Genomic DNA, 20,622 nt, shown 5'->3' with positions numbered 1-20,622 from the left:
CCGGGAGCCTCGGCCCAGGGCGGCCTCTGCTGGACAGTGAGGGCGCGAGACTCGCGTTTGGACGGGGCTCCGCGAAGGTCCCCGCGTCTAGCACCCTGCTGGGAACTGAGGGGACTCAAAGAATTTGAGCGGATCTCTGCCCCCCGGGGATTTATCTCAACTTATGCGAGCTTACCACAGGTGCCCATGTGCCATCCTAGGCGTCCCTTCCAAGAGCCAAGACCCCACTACTGCAAAAGAGAATACACGTTACTTTCCAAGGAATTTCCTTTCATTTCTTCAAAATGTTCCTGCGTGTACTTCAAAACCTCCCACACGTTCAACCCCACTGCACTTCCTGGTGCCCGAGCCAGGCTGCCTTTTACCCTTTTCAGCTTCTTACCAGAAGAAATGAAACTAATGTCAGGGAATAGTGATCATGAGATAACTGAGCCAGGCAACCTCCTAGGTGTGGTATCATGACTCCCTCTAACAATCCGGTGACATAAGAATTACTATTATTCCATTGTACAGACGAGAAGACGGAGGCACAGAGAAGATACGTAATGCGCTCTAGGTCACATGGCTGGTAAGGACTGAACCCCGCAATCGAACAGTTTGTGCATCGGGGCCATAAAAACAAGGGCCGGCATCTCCTGAGTGAGTGTGGTGTGCTGAGCGACTGTGCTGTACGGGTATTACCCAAGTGAAGTTCTCACAGTAATCCTTGGCGCTGGGCACTCTTCTATCTTCATTTTCGGTGGAAGCACAGGAAGGGTTAACCACTTGTCCAAGGTCACGCAAGTAGCGAGTGGGCCAGACAGCATGCCTGCCCGGGCACCCTGGGTCATCCCTATAGGGTACTGGCTCTCCAAAGCCCAGGGTTTCTGTATGTTCACGTAGATCAAAGCTGACCTTGCACTTAGGCCCCCCAACAACTCACACTTGCTTATTTCTCACACCTCTATCAGGCCAGATGCCAGATCCACGTGCGCTCTCTCTGCTGGTAGAAGTCTGCTGGTCCCCTCGTCACCAGAGCTGGAAAGCGGCTGGAATTAATGAGACTTCTTAAGGAATTAATTAGCTCAGGACTGTTCGTAGACCTTGGGAACTGCTTTCTTTTTCCTGTGGCTTCTTTTTCCTGTACCAGAGGCTCGGGTTTCATTTTGTCACTTGTTGGCTATTATCACTGTACCTGTGACCACATCCATTCCTCTGCCTGACCCCACCATTACCACTTGTGTAGTTTGTCTCTCTTCCACAACCAGATTAAACTGGACTCATAGTTTCTTTTCTTTTTCCTTTTTAAAAATTAACATATAATGTATTATTTGCTTCAGGGGTACAGGTCTGTGAATCATTAGTCTTACACAATTCACACCACTCACCGTAGCACATACCCTCCCCAGTGTCCATAACACAGCCACCCTATCCCTTCCGCTCACCCCACTCCCCTCCAACAACCCTCAGTTTGTTTCATGAGATTGAGTCTCTTATGATTTGTCTCCCTGCCCGGTCCCATCTTGTTTCATTTTTCCCTCCCTGCCCTTCACAACCCCCCGCCCTGCCCCTCAAACTCCTCATATCAGAGAGATCATATGATAATTGTCTTCCTCTGATCGACTTATTTCGCTTAGCGTAATACCCCTTAGGTTCCATCCACATGGTTGCAAATGGCAAGATTTTGGTTTTTTGTTGGCTCCATTGTATTCCATTGTATATATATATACCACATCTTCTTTATGCATTCATCTGTTGATGGACATCTAGGTTCTTTCCATAGTTTGGCTATTGTGGACGTTGCTGCTATAAACATTCGGGTGCACGTGCCCCTTCAGATCACTACATTTGTATCTTTAGGGTAAATGCCCAGTAGTGCAATTGCTGGGTCATAGGGTAGCTCTATTTTCAACTTTTTGAGAAACCTCTATGTTGTTTTCCAGAGTGGTTGCACCAGCTTGCATTCCCACCAACAGCGCAGGAGGGTTCCCCTTTCTCTGCATCCTTGCCAGCATCTGTCATTTCCTGACTTGTTAATTTTAGCCCTTCTGACTGGTGTGAGGTGGTATCTCATTATGGTTTTGATTTGTATTTCCCTGATGCCGAGTGATGTGGAGCACTTTTTCATGTGTCTTTTGGCCATCTGGATGTTTTCTTTGCAGAAATGTCTGTTCATGCCTCTGCCCATTTCTTGATTGGATTATTTGTTCTTTGGGTGTTGAGTTTGATAAGTTCTTTATAGATTTTGGATACTAGCCCTTTATCTGATATGTCATTTGCAAATATCTTCTACCATTTTGTCAGTTGTCTTTTAGTTTTGTTGACTGTTTCCTTTTGATCTTGAATGAGCTTTTGATCTTGATGAAGTCCCAATAGTTCATTTGTGCTTGTGCTTCCTTTACCTTTGTTTCTAGGAAGAAGTTGCTGCAGCTGAGGTTGAAGAGGTTGCTTCTTGTGTTCTCAAGGATTTTGATGGATTCCTGTCTCACATTGAGGTCTTTCATCCATTTTGAGTCTATTTTTGTGTGTGATGTAAGAAAATGGTCCAGTTTCATTCTTCTGCATGTGGGTGTCCAATTTCCCAACACCATTTGTTGAAGAGACTGTCTTTTTCCAGTAGACATTCTTTTCTGCTTTGTCGAAGATTGGTTGACCATAGAGTTGAGGGTCCATTTCTGGGCTCTCTATTCTGTTCCATTGATCTATGTGTCTGCTTTTGTGCCAGCACCATACTGTCTTGATGATTACAGCTTTGTAATAGAGCTTGAAGTCTGGAATTGTGATGCCACCAACTTTGGTTTTCTTTTTCAACATTGCTCTGGTTATTCTGGGTCTTTTCTGGTTCCATATAAATTTTAGGATTATTTGTTCCATTTCTTTGAGAAAAGTTGATTTTGACAGGGATTGCATTAAACGTATAGATTGCTCTAGGTAGCATAGACATTTTCACAATATTTGTTCTTCCAATCCATGAGCATGAAACATTTTTCCATTTCTTTGTGTCTTCCTCAGTTTCTTTTATGAATACTTTATAGTTTTCTGAGTACAGATTCTTTGCCTCTTTGGTTAGGTTTATTCCTAAGTATCTCATGGTTTTGGGTACAATTGTAAATGGGATTGACTCCTTAATTTTCTCTTTCTTCTGTCTTGCTGTTGGTGTATAGAAATGAAAATGATTTCTGTGCGTTGATTTTATATCCTGACACTTTACAGAACTCCTATATAAGTTCCAGCAGTTTTGGAGTGGAGTCCTTGGGTTTTCCACATAAAGTATCATATCATCTACAAAGAATAAGAGTTTGACTTCTTTGCCAATTTGGACGTCTTTTATTTCTTTCTGCTGTCTGATTGCTGAGGATAGGACTTCTAGTACTATGTTGAATAGCAGTGGTGATAGTGGACAGCTTTGCCATGTTCCTGACTTTAGGGGAAAAGCTCTCAGTTTTTCCCCATTGAGAATGATAATCTTTGTGGGTTTTTCATAGATGGCTTTCATGGTACTGAGGTATGTACCCTCATCCCTACACAGTGAAGAATTTTGATCAAGAAAGGATGTTGTACTTTGTCAAATGCTTTTTTCTGCATCTATTGAGAGTATCATATGGTTCTTGTTCTTCCTTTTATTAATGTATTGTATTACATTGATTGATTTGCAGATGTTGAACCAATCTTGCAGTCCAGGAATAATCCCCACTTGGTCATGGTGAATAATCCTTTTAATGGACTGTTGGATCCTATTGGCTAGTATTTTGGTGAGAATTTTTGCATCTGTGTTCACCAAGGATATTGGTCTGTAATTCTCCTTTTTGGTGGGGTCTTTGGTTTTTGAATCAAGGTAATGCTGGCCTCATAAAATGAGTTTGGAAGTTTTCCTTTCATTTCTACTTTTTGGAACAGTTTCAGGAGAATAGGTATTAATTCTTCTTTAAATATTTGGTAGAATTCCCTTGGGAAGCCGTCTGGCCCTGGGCTCTTGTTTGTTGGGAGATTGTCGATTACCGGGTCAGTCTCCTTACGGCTATAGGTCTGTTCAGGTTTTCTATTTCTTCCTGGTTCAGTTTTGGTAGTTTATATGTCTCTTGGAATGCATCCATTTCTTCCAGATTGTCAAATCTGCTGGTATATAGTTGCTCATAATATGTTCTTATAATTGTATTTCTTTGGTGTTGGTTGTGATCACTCCTCTTTTATTCATGATTTTATTAATTTGAGTCCTTTCTCTTTTCTTTTGATAAGTCTGGCCAGGGGTTTATCAATCTTATTAATGCTTTCTAAGAATCAGCTCCTAGTTTCGTTGATTTGTTCTACTGTTCTTTTGGTTTCTATTTCATTGATTTCTGCTCTGGTCTTTATTGTTTCTCTTCTCCTGCTGGTTTAGGCTTTCTGTGCTGTTCTTTCTCCAGCTCCTTTAGGTGTAGGGTTAGGTTGTATACTTGAGGACTTTCTTGTTTCTTGAGAAAGGCTTGTATTGCTATACACTTTCCTCTCAGGACTGCCTTTTCTGTGTCCCAAAGATTTTGAATAGTTGTGTTTTCATTTTCACTTATTTCCATGAATTTTTAAAATTCTTCTTTAATTTCCTGGCTGACCCATTCATTCATTAGTATGATGCTCTTTAGCCTCCATGTATTTGAGTTCTTTCCAACTTTCCTCTTGTGGCTGGTTTCTAGTTTCAAAGCATTGTGGTCTGAAAATACGCAGGGAATGATCCCAATCTTTTGGTACTAGTTGAGACCTGATTTGTGACCCATGGGCTCATAGTTTTGATGGTTTGTTTGTTGTTGTTGTTGTTTGGTTTTGGTTCATTTGTTGATCACTGTTGGAATGAAAAGTAAAAGATGTCACAACCAAATGCCTATCCCCTTTTCCTCCTCCTTGGTCAGAGAAACTGCAAATTTAATTTGCTGAACACGTTTTCTGAGTGCTTTTGACCTTGAGGTTTTTCCAGTTTCTATAATCTATATGATTATGAAGAATTTCTGTATCTAGGTTTTGGTTGTCATGGGGGCAAGGGCCACACACAGATGAATTTTATATATAAACTGAAATCTGTATATTTCTATGTGAAATTTATATAAGGTAATGGTGCCTTTTAAGAAGGGCCATTTAAGTAAGTAAGTCTATGACAGAAATAAAGATTTTTCAATACCCCTGCAAAGAAAAAAATATTCAATTGAAATTCAGCAAAACTTTAATGGAACCTCCTTGGAGTGCAAAGCATATGTTACTCTGACTTTGATAACTAAGATGATGGTTTGGTACCCAAAGGGTGGTGATCTCCACTTCTGAATCAGTTAAAATTTCCAAAGCTTTTCACTGTACACAGAATAGAGTTGAAAATGATTGATTTCTTTAACTGAAATAATTCATTCTTATTAATGATTAAAACTTTCCATTTATTTATTTATTTATTTTAAAAAAGATTTTATTTATTTATTTGACAGAGAGAGATCACAAGTAGGCAGAGAGGCAAGCAGAGAGAGAGAGGAGGAGGAAGCAGGCTCCCTGTGGAGCAGAAAGCCCAATGCAGAACTCAATCCCAGGACCCTGAGATCGTGACCTGAGCTGAAGGCAGAGATTTAACCCACTGAGCCACCCAGGTGCCCCTAAAACTTTCAATTTATTAATTTAATGAAAACATATTTGATCAGCTACTAAATTCCAGACCTTATGCTAGGCTGGGGGAATGTCACAGGTTGTAATAATCAGGGTAGGCTAGGTTATGCTGCTGTCATAAAACACCCCAAAGTCTCAGATACTTAAGCAATAATGATTTATTCCTTGCTCACCAACATCTGCTGTGGGTCCAGGTCATTTCCTAGAGTAGCTATCCTCTGTGTCCAGGTACTCAATGTTGTACCTCCATATCCAAACCCACTTCCACACTCACTGAGACAGGGAAAGAGAAGTGGAGAGTTCCGTGCAGGCTTTATGTCTCTTCCTCAGAAGTGGCACTTATATTTCATTGGTTAAAGCAAGTCAGTGGCCATGTGCAACTCCAAGAAAGCAAGGAAGTACAATCTTTTTCTTTGCCCAGATAGAGAGGAGAGCTAGAGAGCAAGGAATAGTTGTGATGTACGCCACAGTGGTTCATTGTTTCTGCCATCAGGAAGCTTATATTCGAGTAGTGGAGAGTCAAACATTGAATGAACAATCAGAAAAAATATGCAATAATTTATGATGTTAAACATGGAGGATGGGAGTAATAGGTGAACTCATCTTGCATTTCAAATAAATTGAATTTGTAAAGAGTTTTAAAATATATGCAATAAATTATTATGTTAAATACTTGAAATAATAATACCCACTAACATTTATTGAGCTTCTGCTATGTATCAGGCAACATTCCAAACATTTTATGTAATTTGTTTAAACTTTATACCCCATAAGGTCATACTAATTTTATGAATAAAGAGCTGAGATATACTTAAAGAGACTGTAAGTGTGAAGGAAACCAAAAGATGCTCTGAGATATTACACCAGGGGGAGTCACACTCCTGAGTGGGGCCAGGGATGGAATTTGCATGCTACTCTTTAGTTACGCCTTATAGCAAAAACCAGTTTCTTCATAGAATTCTCTTAGTTCCTTTATGATACTCCACTGGGATAAAATCTGAGATAAATCTGCCCTTTGCTGACTTCCACTCTTTTTTGATCACTGTTAAAATGAATTTCTAAGGTTGTAGACTTTCAACAGCTTCTAAAAAATTGCCCTTGGTTGACTTCGTTTTCGACATCCTGAATTTATTATAATTTACAGATAATGTCAAATAATGTATGTTAGAGAATAGAGAAGCATTAGCTTTGGGCTCTGGACTCTTCCTAGCCTGGGAGAGACAGAATAACTTAGTGGAGAGAGCTGGGCGAAGCAGTATTGTGAAGTGGTTAGAGGCTGGTTTTCTGATGTCTCGCCCATGGCCCCTGAGGGCTGGATTTGAATCTGCTTTCTACCATCTACTCACTGAATGACTCTAATTACTTGGCACTGCTGTATCTCCCTTTCCTCCTGGCATTATTGGGAAGATTAAATGGATTAGATATGTATGTTCCCTGTGCCAATCAATGCTATCTGTTATTAGAGGGGAAATTTTGGGGGTATATTAAAAAAAAAAAAGCATTTTTGTATCTAAAGTACAGGAGCAAAACATTCCTGCCTGCTGCAGCTGTTTCTTCACACATTTGGTTATGTGACTCAGGCTCTGCCCTTCAATAATTCCACCCCTGCTACAGCTGAGGTGCAGGGGAAGGCTCGAAACTCGGTCTGACAGCTCCTTCCCCACCTTGCGCTTCTCCCCAAAGGCAGGAATGCAGCGGCCTGAGGACACTGATCTATTTTGTCTTCGTTTTTATTTCTTTTCTCACATTGCATTGGGAAAATGTCTCCGTGGGTTCTGCTACATTTCCTCCCATCATTTTGCATTTCTCTTCTTAACTCTGATCCCTTCTTTTTAACTATTAATGGTGAAAAAAAGATTAAAAGCAGTTATGCGATATGTGTAAAAGCGTTAATTTGGAACTTAGCCAAGGAATATTTGCTTGAACAAGAGCAATTTTAAAAGGGTGTGATGAAATGTGATTACTTCCCTGATTTAAATAAAATTGTTTGAAGCTACATGGGCTCTTTGAAGGCACAAAACCACATGTCACTAATTTTTATTTTAATTAAGGAGGAAGCCCTTAAAATATATCAGGAAGGAAGAAACTGGCCTCTTGGAGGTGATGCACATAATGAAAACTCTTATTTAAACAAGTCTGAAACATGGTTGCATGGATGCTGCAGACCTGTGTTGTTCAAAGAAGTAAAATACAAGTCGCATATGTAATTTAAAAATTTCTGGAAGTCACATTGTAAAAAAGGAGAAAGAGGTGAAATCAATTAAAGTATATTTAATAATATGTTTTTTAACCCAATGTCTCTAAAATACTTACCATTTCACGTTTAATGAATATAAACATGTTGATGAGATATTTTACATTCTTTTTCTCATTATAAGCCTTCAAAACCCAGTGTATATTTTGTACTTACATAACATCTCAATTCAGACTGGGTGCATTTTGAAAACTCAATAACCAAACGTGGCGAGCAGCTATCGTAATGGGCAGTGTGGCTGAAGCACATCTTTTGCATTGTCTCATGATACGTCCTATGGAAGTACAGAGCTGGGCTTGTGGGACCTTCTTAACCAACAGTGGAGGAGTTAGAAGTCTAGGATTTGCTGACTGCATGCCCTCTGACCCTCACTAACCTCTCTAACCTTCAGTTTCCCCTCCTATGAAAAGGAGGTGATGATAAATAATGATATCTTGCTTCAAAGGATTACTGTAAGGATTAAATGCACAGAAAGCATTTAGAACAGATGCTGGACAGAGCAGAGCCTGTCTATGTGGTGGGAATGGTTATGATGATGAGGAAAAATGATTATTAATAGTAAAATCTTTCCAATTGGCATTATAGCATTAGAAGTTCCTTACTATTCAGAGGCATTGACAAGATCGCTTGTCCCTAGATGTCTATGTATGCAAGCGGAGTTTAGAGAAGTATTTCTCAAACATTTTGGTTTCAGGACCCCCCTTGCATTCTTAAAATGGGTCAAGAACTCCAAAAACCATTTGTTTATGTGGGAGGGGCATTTTAAGGACACTTTCAAATAATTATGGCTTTTCTGCACCAAAACCCAACAAGCAGTATTTTCTTATAAATGAGCAGTGATGTAGAATCTGAAAACATCTCAATGAAATTTTCATATTCAATTACATTAAAATCCATTGGTCTGTCTTGAACTTTTTATCTTTTACTCATATATGATTTTATAACATCATGCATTGGTCGTATAGAAAATACTGGTTCAGGGTTATGAAGACCTTCCAAATTTTAACACATTTTATTATATACAACATCAAAAAGTTACATTTGTTAGTATCTCCACCTCTATCATCAGAAAAGACTTTAAATGTTAGGAAGCTGTTAAGTTAATGGTGGAGGATACAAGTTTGGCCAAATTCTAATTTCTTTTCCTTTCCCTTTCTCTCTTTCCTTCTTTCTTTCTCTCTTTCCTTCTTTCTTTCTCTCTTTCCTTCTCTCTCTCTTTCTGTCTTTCTTTCAAGAGAAAAAGAGAGATCAGGGGAAGGGCAGAGGGAGAAGGAGAGAGAGAGTCTTAAGCAGACTCCATACCCAGTGGGGAGCTCCACAAGGAGCTCTATTTTATGACCCTGAGATCATCACCTGAGCCAAAATCAAGAGTCAGATACTGAACTGACTGGGCCACCCAAGTGCCCCCAAATTCTAATTTTCACTTGACAGCTTGAATCTTACAATTGGCACCAAATACTCTCAACTGTTTTCCTTGAAGTCACAGGCTAACATCATGGAGAAAATGTCATGTAAATATCCAAGTCTGAATAACCATTGCCTGTCTTAGTAATTTTTTCAAATAAAATTTGTGTCCCCCCAAAAAAGTGGTTTGTTCACCTTGCAACTTGAGTCATCACATAAGTGCTTTTCTTTGGGATAGTCATCTCATTTTGGGATGCAACAAGCATGCTTTATGCATACATCCCATTTAATTACATGGGATATGAAAAAGATGTGTGCTTAAGATGGAAATTTGATCAAGTTAATGATTTTTAGTACTTCTTTAAGGACATTCCTAGGTGAAACTTGTTTTTTTTTTTTTTTTTTCCACCTTTAAACTGAACAGGCACAGTGTGAGGAATATAATGGTTAGCAGTATAATGCAGTGCTGCTGCCTTCAGTTATGTTAAGACACCAAAGTTTGCTTTTTTTTTTTTTAAGATTTTATTTATTTATGTCAGAGAGAGAGCACAAAAGCCAGGGGAGTGGCAGGCAGAGGGAGAAGCAGGCTCCCTGCTGAGCAGGGAGCCCAACGAGGGACTCAATCCCAGGACCCTGGGATCATGACTTGAACCGAAGGCAGGTACTTTTTTTTTTTTTAAATTAACATATAATGTATTATTTGTTTCAGGAGAATGGGTCTGTCATTCATCAGTCTTACATAATTCACAGCACTCACCATCACACATACCCTCCCCAATGTCCATAACCCAGCCACCCTACCCTATCCCTCCCACCCCCCTCTGTGCCAGCAATCCTCAATTTGTTTCATGAGATTAAGAGTCTTTTATGGTTTGTCTCCCTCTCTGGTCTTGTTTTTCCATTTTTCCTTCCCTTTCCCTATTATCCTCTGTCTTGTTTCTCAAATTCTTCATATCAGTGAGATCATATGATAATTGTCTTTCTCTGATTGACTTATGTCACTTAGCATAGTATCCTCTAGTCCCATCCACATCATTGCAAATGGCAAGATTTCATTTTTTGATGGCTGCGTAGTATTCCATTGTACATATATATACCACATCTTCTTTGTCCATTCATCTGTCGATGAGCATCTAGGCTCTTTCCATAATTTGGCTATTGTGGACATTGCTGCTATAAACATTTGGGTGCACATGCCCCTTCAAATTACTACATTTTTTGTAGTACAAATTACTACTCTATTTTCAACTTTTTGAGGAATCTCCATACTGTTTTCCAGAGTGGGTGTACCAGCTTGCATTCCCACCAAGGGTGTAGGAGGGTTCCCCTTTTTCTGTATCCTCGCCAACACCTGTCATTTCCTAACTTATTAATTTTAGCTGTTCAAACTGGTGTGAGGCAGTATCTCACTGTGGTTTTGATTTGTATTGAAGGCAGACAACTGACTGAGCCACCCAGGCATCCCAAAACACCAAAGTTTGACCTACAAATGCTTTTCTATCACCAATGCATAAGTCAACATCCACCAATAACTAAATAAATAAATAAAATTAAGAAGGTAACTATCATCTTAGGGTTACTATGAGAATAGTTTTGACTTTGTAGATCTGACAGGATCTTGGGACTCCTAGGAGTTAGTGGACCACATGTTGAGAACTGCTGGTGTAGGCAGACATCTTTGAAGTTTGCTAAGAATGTGAAGTGTTTTATCTCTCCCAAGAAGACCTTTTTTTTCTTTCTTTTTAAGGGAGATGCTTATTCCCCTTGACTACATCTTCCTACGTAGACTGCTTCTTTTGCCTCAGTAACTGGTATACGGTGGATCAGACTCAGTTTGCTTCACTGAGTCTACTTCCCAGAATTTTACAACTTGGGGCCAGGGAATGCCATTAAGAGCTGCTCTCTGAAGATGAAATGATGGGATTCTGGTATTCTGGTGGACCACTCTAGCATGTGAAAAGAAGCTAGTCTGAGGTAAGATCCAGAAAACTGACTTTCAGAGAAAAGGAGAAATGGGAGAAATGAGGTCTGTCTGGGGCTTTCCGGTTCCTAGCCACACTTGTCTCTGTGATGCCACCACACCTTTGCCTTTCTCGTCATTCTATGAGCATTTCGGTCAATTTCCCCTTTGGGTCATGCTAGTTCAAATTGGGTTTCTGTCACCTGAAACCAAAGAAATTAGCTCATGTAGAGGGCAGCAAAAGCGAACTTCCAAAGTCATTCAGTGTTCAATAATAGAGATTGAAGGGAATCTTCTCATTCAGGAAAATTCCATTCTCAGCTCTAAGCTAAAAAATAAAATCACAGCAAAACCACACTAAGTTATTTAACCAATGTATGATGGAGCAAGTTAGGGTATTCAGCTTCTATTAAAAAAAAATTCATGCAACTGAAAGTGGTGAAGTTCATAAAAGCAAATGAGGTTCACCAATTACACGATGGGCTTAAAATACATGATAAATCCCAGGGATTTCCACAAATTGTTGTAATGAAAACTATAATGAATAACCTTGGCTGTAAACACCTCGCATTTTCATAATATTGGTAAATTTATGCAACTAAGCTTTTTTTCCGCTCTAGGTGTGTTTTTGCCACCATCCGTGGTATTACATTTTAGTACGTTCTACCTCAGGTTGCACTGAGTTTGGATTTTTTTATGTTCTTCGAAAATATTCTCGACTTTAGTTTTATTCAGACCATTCACAGAGGCTAATTTTCCTGTCATTTCAAACCTACTCAAATAACTACAACTGAACAGCACTGGTAGCATCTGCTGACCCATTAAGAGCCAAGGAAAAACCATTAGAAATCATTTTCCTGGTTTTTAAATTGACCATTGCTGTCGCTCCCAATGTCCTCAACACTTGGAGCAACAGAAAGGCTAACAGGCCAAACTAGTTTACTTTTTCCGGACACTTATTTTTGGCTGCTGCAAGCAAATATACTTTAATTAACTCAAAATTGGTAAACAGTTTTCCTCGCTTGGCTAACAAATGAGCTACTGAGAATGTTCCTTTGGTTGCAGCTTCATTTTGATTTTTAATTTTCACGGAAAATTCTATTTTAAGGAGATATTTGTTTTAAATTTTATATTCTTTCTTTTTAAAATTTTATTTATTTGTGAGAGAGAGAGAAGCAGACTCCCTGTTGAGCGGGGTGCCCGATGTGGGGTTTGATCCTGTGTATTGGTAAGAGTGTGGCAATTATTTAGTTTGGTACTACTGAACTTAGCTCAGCGATAGCCTGATGTTTTGCAGTTCCATTAGCTAACATCATCCACATTTCATTGCTCTTTAACAGTATGATGCTTAGAGCCTACTTTTCATTGTTTAAATTTGTTTTTTTTTTAAATTTTTAATTTATTTTCAGCATAACCGTATTCGTTGTTTTTTCACCACACCCAGTGCTCCATGCAATCCGTGCCCTCCCTAATACCCACCACCTGGCTCCCCCAACCTCCCACCCCCCGCCCCTTCAAAACCCTCAGGTTGTTTTTCAGAGTCCACAGTCTCTCATAGTTCACCTCCCCTTCCAATTTCCCTCAACTCCCTTCTCCTCTCCATCTACCCTTGTCCTCTATATTATTTATTATTATTGAATACCCATTGTGTCAAAACAAATTTAAACAAATTTAAACAATGTTTGTTTAAATTTGTTTTGACACAATGGATGTTCAATAATAATAAAAAGTCAACCAAAACGTGGTGGTATGGTGGTGTGTGTGATATGCCAAACTCTGCCTGGCCGTGACTTCATCTTTGTGGTTTGAGCGGCAGTGTGAAGCCATGAGAGTGTCCCAGAATGTGTCAGAGATTCAGAGAGTGTCCCATGAGAGTGTCCCAGACAGGAGTCTGTCACAATTCCTCAACTAACACACTGCTCTAGTGTGAAAGTGACTACAGGCAGCACGTAAACAAGAGAGTCCAGCCATGTCCCGATACAACTTCAGTGATAGATGCTGGAGGTTGATCTTCATAGGATTTTCATGTCTTAGGAAACATCTTTTGATTTTTTTCAGCCATCCTGAGGTCACAGGCTATCCAAAAACAGATCTGGCCTCCTGACCAGAGTTCACCAACCTCAGCTTTAGCAGACATTTGCATCTGATTCTGCTGGGTACCTGGAATTGGTTCTAACCTATAACAACTTAAAATCATTAGCCTGCAGTTTCCTGACCTTGGTAAGGTGGAGTCACACCTCAAACCCTTGTGAGGTTAGGGCTCTGGTTCTGGTCATGAGGGACTATTTTCTTCTTGTTACCATTTCTTTCTTTCTCTCTTTTCTTTCTTTCTTCTTCTTTTTTTTTTTTTTACCTGGAGCTGAGCAGAGGCCCTGACAGGTTCCCTTTTTTGCTTCCTTTTACCAACAGACATATTATTTTTTCTAGCCTACCTTTGTATTAAAATTATAGTCACCCTTCAAGGGGATTACGTCTTTGAAAACAAAATATGTGGTCACATATCACCCCTGCAAGAGGTCAGAAATCTAATCCTATTACTCCAGCGCATGCAAGTCAAGCTCTTATCTCTTGTTCCCCAGCTGGTCCTTAAAGCTAGGGCATCTGCAGTTTTAGGAACTGCTGACCACTCCACACACAGCTCTATTGTCATTGGGGGAAGGGAGCCTTTGCTTTCTTATGAGTCCAGTGATATATTTATGAAAAGTTTGCAATCGTTTATACAGCAACTTACAAATTGTTTGCTGCAGGGGGTGTTTTTTTCAGAATAACTAGACTTCCCTATTTACAGATATGAATGTCCCTTGTATTTTCTGTTTCCCCTCCCATTTTCTCTTTTATTTCTCTTTACTTTGTCTAACTTGATTTCTGTTATAAGCTTCACATCCCATTAAACTGGTGGAAAACCTGAACCCTAGTCATTGTGATTTACCCCCAGCTTTCTGGATTGTTCCAGTTTTCTGCAATACTAATGTTTGGAGTGAAGATGATAGCCTCTGGCTATTGGGTCATTTATTTTGAAATCCATGTTATTACTGAGAATCAGTCATTCCCTTCAGCACAGCTGTTCAAATCCAGGGGCTCTCTGTCAGGGTGTAGGTGCAGGAGTTTTTGCAAGGCTGTCCAGACTCCTGAAAGGGTAGCCTCTTCATGACTGAAGGCTTCCCCACTGCTTCACAGACTTTGCCTAGGGTCTTTCCTCTGAATTTAGACCCTCGGACTTCTCTGTTCTCTTTATGCAGCATATGCCCTAAAGTCCTGGGAATTTCTTTCCTGTTTTAGGGAAACCATTTTTCTCATCTTTTCTTTTCTTTTTTTAAAAAAGATTTTATTTATTTATTTTGACAAAGAGAGAGAGAGAAATCACAAGCGGGGGGGAGGGGCAGACGGAGAAGCAGGATCCCTGCTGAGCAAGGATCAGGGACTCCATCCCAGGACCCCAGGATCATGAACTGAGCCAAAGGCAGATGCTTAACAGACTGAGCCTGGAGCGCCCCCGGAAATCATTTTTCTTTGATGATTCTGGCCTAGATACTTTATTTGTTCTCTCTTTAATTTTCTCCCACTTGTAGGAATTACGTCTTTGGAAACAAAGGCCTGCGAGGTTACCAAGCTACTTGTGATTTTCTCTCTGCTACAGTCCTTTTCTCTCTGCCTCCTCCCTACCCGGCAGGCAATAAAAACTGGATTGACTATCTGGATTGGAACAAGGGAAGAAAAAAAGTACAGCAACAATTTAAGAAGTAGATGAATAGTTCAAAATATTTTCCTGCCACGTATTTTAAAGGTGATGGTAGACGAAAGCTGATGGCACTTGGCAGTGAGGTGGAGGGATAAGAACAGACTTGACATATATTTTGGAGGCAAAGGCAATAGGACTATTAACGGATAACATGGTGGCGTTGAGATGGAGGCTGGAACCAAGCCTGACTTCTGATTTCTGCTGGGACCTCACTCTGTGGAGAGTGACGAGTTTGGCCAATTTTGCATCCATATGTAAATCCACTTCAGCATCCCTTATCTGCCTCAAAATGTGTGATATTTTGAGTTCTTTGAGTCCGTTGTAACATCTTACTGGTGCTTTCATCTCCCAGGGAGCTGAGTAAAACCTTTTATATGCATTCATTTTAGGAGTCATGACTTTTCCTTTTAAAACTATTTTTTTACGGGTTAATCACAATTTATGATATTATTCAATGTCTTTGGTCTAGATTCTTGTTAGAATAATAGAATAATTACAATTAGTGTAATGGATTAATGCAATTAATGATATCTCAAAGGTGGCACAAATCTTGGCGGTTTTATTGTCTTTTTTCATTTTGCAGATGAGGAAACTACAGAACAGAGAGGTTCAGTGATGTGACCAACACAGTAATTGGTTTCAGAGAGAAACTCAGCTCAAACAACCTCTGGGTCAGTGCTTTGTTCATCCTACCCTTTAACTGAGTGTCATGTCTTCATCCTCTTGTCTTTGTGACTGTAGGCACTCCATGAAGCTTGAGATGGTTGCTTCAGGAGAATAAATTTAAGCTCTAATCACCTTACGTGTGTCTTCAGAGAAAAAACATGTATTCAGAAAGCACTGGAGAAGTTTAACTCCGAGGCTGAGTAAAAAAAAAAAAAACCAAAACAATTAAATAATACATTTATGTTGTATGTCACACTCTGAACACGGCTAACACAACTGGTTTTGAAACTTATGTTCCTTCCCCTACCATTTTTGGTTGTTTTGAACATAAAAATATTCTGTTTATTGAAGTTACAAATACTGATGATTTTATGTCAATTTATGATTTTATTCTATTTGTTAATTAGTCAAATTCTAGGTATCATTTTTAAAGTTTTGGAGTAACAGGTTCTTATACAAAGCGAGTTAAGTATCTTATCGCATTTAAAACTTCAATTATGAATTTAATATTTGTATTTCTCTTTTAGGGATTTCTGGTGTCAGGCTCAGTGAACAAAACTTCTCTGAATTCTTGAATAATTCTTTTAAGTCTAATAATTCTTTTAAGTCTTTAAGTCTAACAAATTAGATTTGCAAACAGTGACTCTTTACTTCCTTTAAATATTAAAATACTATATAAAATAAGAAATTTTTTACTTAAAATCACCAATTTAAATTACATATTTGTGTATTTTAAAAGAAAATTATGTCACTAGGCTCACCCGTTCCCCCCCCCACCCCCACCCCGTTCTAAAACCCCTCTTGGTTTTGGCTCAGGTTGTGATTTTGGGGTTGTGGGATTGGGCCCACTGCCCGGGCTCCTTACTCAGTGGAGAGTCTGCCTCCCCTCTCCCTCTGCCCTTCCCCCCCACCCGCCCTAACCCTGCTCGCACACTCTCTTTCTGAAATAAATAAATCTTTTATAAAAATGGGAAAAAAAGTAAAAGATAATTACAAAATAACTTCATTAACAGGATAAATTTTCTAGAATGGTAGTATATAAAGTCAAAATATGAGAAGATTCCTAAACCACAAATATTATTATTACTATTAATATTGGTTTATTTAAATATAATTCTCTGAAATGTTTTTATTCTTAATTTTAAATCTTCCTGGGTTAAAATGTTTACCCACTCTAGAAACATTTACCAAATTCTATTTAGGAATACCTTCTCACATGTATAATGACTAAAGATATTAGCCAAGGTGATGACAGGACTCTTGTTTCAACACCAATTATTAGGAGGACTTCATAATGCAAAGTGTTTAGTCTTCCAGTCCATGTAACCCACCTCTCTGCTCTGCTCGTAGACGTCTTTATTGCCATCTAGTTGGCTTGACTGAAGTTGGCATAAACATATTCTATTGCATTCTTTGGCTCTTAACCTAGTTGTAAAGTCTTTAAACTTGACAGCATTTCTTTCATATGCTTCTGTTTGGTGGAACTGTTCAACTCTTAAAGCTGTAAAAAGGACCAGTCAAATCTCAGAAACCTGGTGCCTTGAGGTAACTATTTGATTACGAATTTTAAAGTCTTAAGAAATAAATGAGTTTATCTGAAGGATATTGGCAACTTGAAATTGAAGGAATATTTATACATTAGGCCTCAGCAACCAGGGGTCCTCCTGAAGAGCAGGAACCCAAGAACTGTTTCTTCGGCAAGCACCCTCACGAGGTTCCAGTAGACTTTTCTTCATCCATTTTTAGTTAAGACTATCCGCACTGGATTATAGATCTTAGGGGAATGAGTTCATTGGTTTAATTTGTGTAAAGTGCCGCCTGTTGGTCAGGGAGGTCTCCAAAGAGAAACAGACACTATGACCTCAGAAGTGAAAATCTAAAACTTAGAAGACTAACAAAGGTGGCCCTGCCGTCTTCTGGGGTAACAACTCTTTGGTTAACTCTGTTTTCTTTCAAGACAATGAAATAGACTTTTTTGGGTAAGCACTGGAATGCCAGCACTATTATAGACCTAACCTCAGTATTTAACCAAGTCTACATTCTAGACGAAACTCATGCTGGAGAGCAAACTTGGAGCAGTATAACTTTTCCACCAAAACTGACTCCCATTTCACTTACTCCTTAAAGTCATAATAAGTCGTCTGGCTGAAAGGAAAACAAAGCCACATAAATAATGTCAACTCAGCTGCCTCTGGCTGAAGAGCATAATATGTCTACTCATTGAAATAGAGAGTGTCTGGCAAGTCACCAGTGGTGACCTGAGTTATTACTTCTTTAGGGCATCACAACCATTGTATGGGAGCATCCTGAGAACTCAGGAGAGGAGAAATGGTCATCTTGGTAGCCACTGTCATAGAATCAGCATCACCTATCTTTGATGGTAAACACCACACATTTAACTTTTTAAATCAATGTGACTTCACAAGAATATTCTCCTTTGAAAATGTGATTTTATTGATATTTGCATTAAAATAGGAATCCATTTCCCTACAGTAAATCCAAGGAAAGTCTGTGATCCTCAACACATTTGTTTTGACTATTACTTGCAGTTATTTTCTGTTTATTCCACTTGACATTGGGTGTACACTTGCTAGTATTTAACTGACATTGTGTGCCTATAAAACATCCAAAGACATTAACTAGTAATTCTTGTCTTCAGATGTGGCAAGAGTTCACTAAAATCAATTACAGATTCTTGTATTAGTTCTCCTTGATACTCATAAAAAATATACTGAGCTATAGTTTAAAACCCAGTGTCATCCTATTTTAAATTATTTACACTTTTATATATTATTGCAAAGTTGTTTCTGGGTATACAGTCATACCCAGGTTATACCACTGACAATTTAATAAGGGCAGGCTTGGCAATTAGAAGAGAACATTGGCAGCCAAGGCAATGTTGAAAACACTTAAGGTCATTTTTGCTGCATGTAGAATTTTGTCACACTATTAAATAAAGCTATAACAATAACGCAATAAAGCTGCAACAGCTTCAAGGAGGCTAAAGAGAACTTTGGGGACTTTACTTTTAATAATGTGAAATATCAGTATGGAAAAGGTCTTAATAGGGCCATGATTTCATGTGCAAAATGGAGCAGAAGTTTACGTCATTAACCAGCAATGTGTGGACCCGAGAATTTGGGCTTCTGTGTTTTTGGTAGGGAGGGTTGTTTCAGTTTGAATTGTCTAGATTGGCCTAATTGTATATTCATGCTAGTTAGATGTTAGCTGTCCACTGAGAATTTGGACTCTCTTTTTCATATGTGGTATTGTCACTGGGAGGAGAAAGCCAGACGAGGACTCCATTTCTCAGCACCTGTGCCTCCAGAAATGGCAGATGATTAGTCCCTTTGAATGGAGTGTGACCAGAAGTGATCTGTGTCCCTTCCAGGCTGAGATTTTAAGATATATATGAGGCTTCTCTAATGCTCCCTCTCCTCCCTTCCCAGGACAGAGGGACCTTCTGACTCACCATGAGGAAGATCGCCTCTCCCCAACTAGGAACACCTGCACTAAAATATTATGTGAGCAAGCAAAGAAATTCTATTGTATTAAACCATTATAATTTTGGTGTTTTTGTTATCAAAGCTAGTATTATTTTGACTAATATAGTATCTCTATCAGGATATTTGTGTGATTCTCTCCTTTAATGCCCTATCGATCCATTCATTCAACAAATTTACTGAGTATTATGGGCCAGGCGGTATGCTGGGCATATGGTAATGAAAACATAGGCAGGATCTTCTGATGTTTAGAGTGTAAGGGGTGGATTTGTTGGAATGGAGTGGGGGAAAAAAACAGAAGACAGGTACTTAAAAGCCAGGGGGCGCCTGGGTGGCTCAGTCGGCTGAACGTCTGCTTTCCATTCAGGTCATGATCCCAGGGTCCTGGAATTGAGCCCCAGTTGGGCTCCTTGCTCAGTGGGGGACCTGCTTCTCCCTCTGCCTCTGCCTGATGCTCCCCCTCCTTGTGCTCTCTCTCTCTCTGTCAAATTAGTGAATATAAAAAATTGTTAAAAAATGAAAAGAAGTCAGTTGTATGATGAGTGAAAATAAGGACACAGGCTCTTACGAGAACACATATGCAGGGGAACCTCATCCGGTCTAGGGAGTCAGGATGGCCTTTCTGTGAAGTAACTCTGAAACTAAAGTTAGAAATGTTTTAGGAATGAATCAGACAAAGGCTGAGAAGTAAGGGACAGAGGTCGAGGTGGGAAGCCCAGAGAGTGTTTTAAGCAAACACAACACCATATGTGAGAATCTTTAGAGTAAGGAAAAATGCATGTAATTAAAGAACAAAAAGAAGATGATGGTTCATATATTCTTGCATGTATATTATTTTTTAATAGGCAGACAAATTAAAGCACTAATGTTTTCAAAGGGATTTGATGTGATCGCTCGTTCTCATCAAAAATTGGTTTCAGTGCTATCTGAAATGGAAACTAATGAGAGTAGTTAGTATGGCCTGATTAGCTGTATCTTTCTTTTGCTTTTGTAAGCTGTCTTGTTGCTGTGTCAGACTAGGAACAAACCTAATTGTAACCTAATTATAAGCAGACTTTAAGCCGTTGTCCTTTATTGATATGGCAATGATGCATCTCTGATTCTCCGGGAGTATCGGTTTTAAATATTTCGTCTTATTATTTTTTCAAATGCACTTTTAATCAGAACCAAAGTTGGTGAGGCCATGTTGATTCTACTTAATCATTTTCCTCTTCTCCTTTTCCTCCTCTTCCTGCTTTTCTTCCTTCCTTCCTCAAGTCAATTATTATATTTCTTTGGGTAAAAACTACTATAGGCAAGTAACATTAAATCACTGTGCTGTACATCTTTAGGAATTCGTGAAGAACAAAAGGCAGTTAACAATGAACCATGGAAGCCTCTGTATCACCTAGTGGTCCACGTCTAGGAGCCTTGGATAATTGTGTACTAGAAATATTTATCATATCAAAAGTGCTTCTTGAGCTCTCTCCTGCTACTTCCTCCCAGGCATTGATTTTCACAT

Source organism: Martes martes (genome assembly GCF_963455335.1).
Source record: "Martes martes genome assembly, chromosome: 2".
NCBI lineage: Eukaryota > Metazoa > Chordata > Mammalia > Carnivora > Mustelidae > Martes > Martes martes.
Note: the sequence above shows the minus strand (reverse complement) of the source record.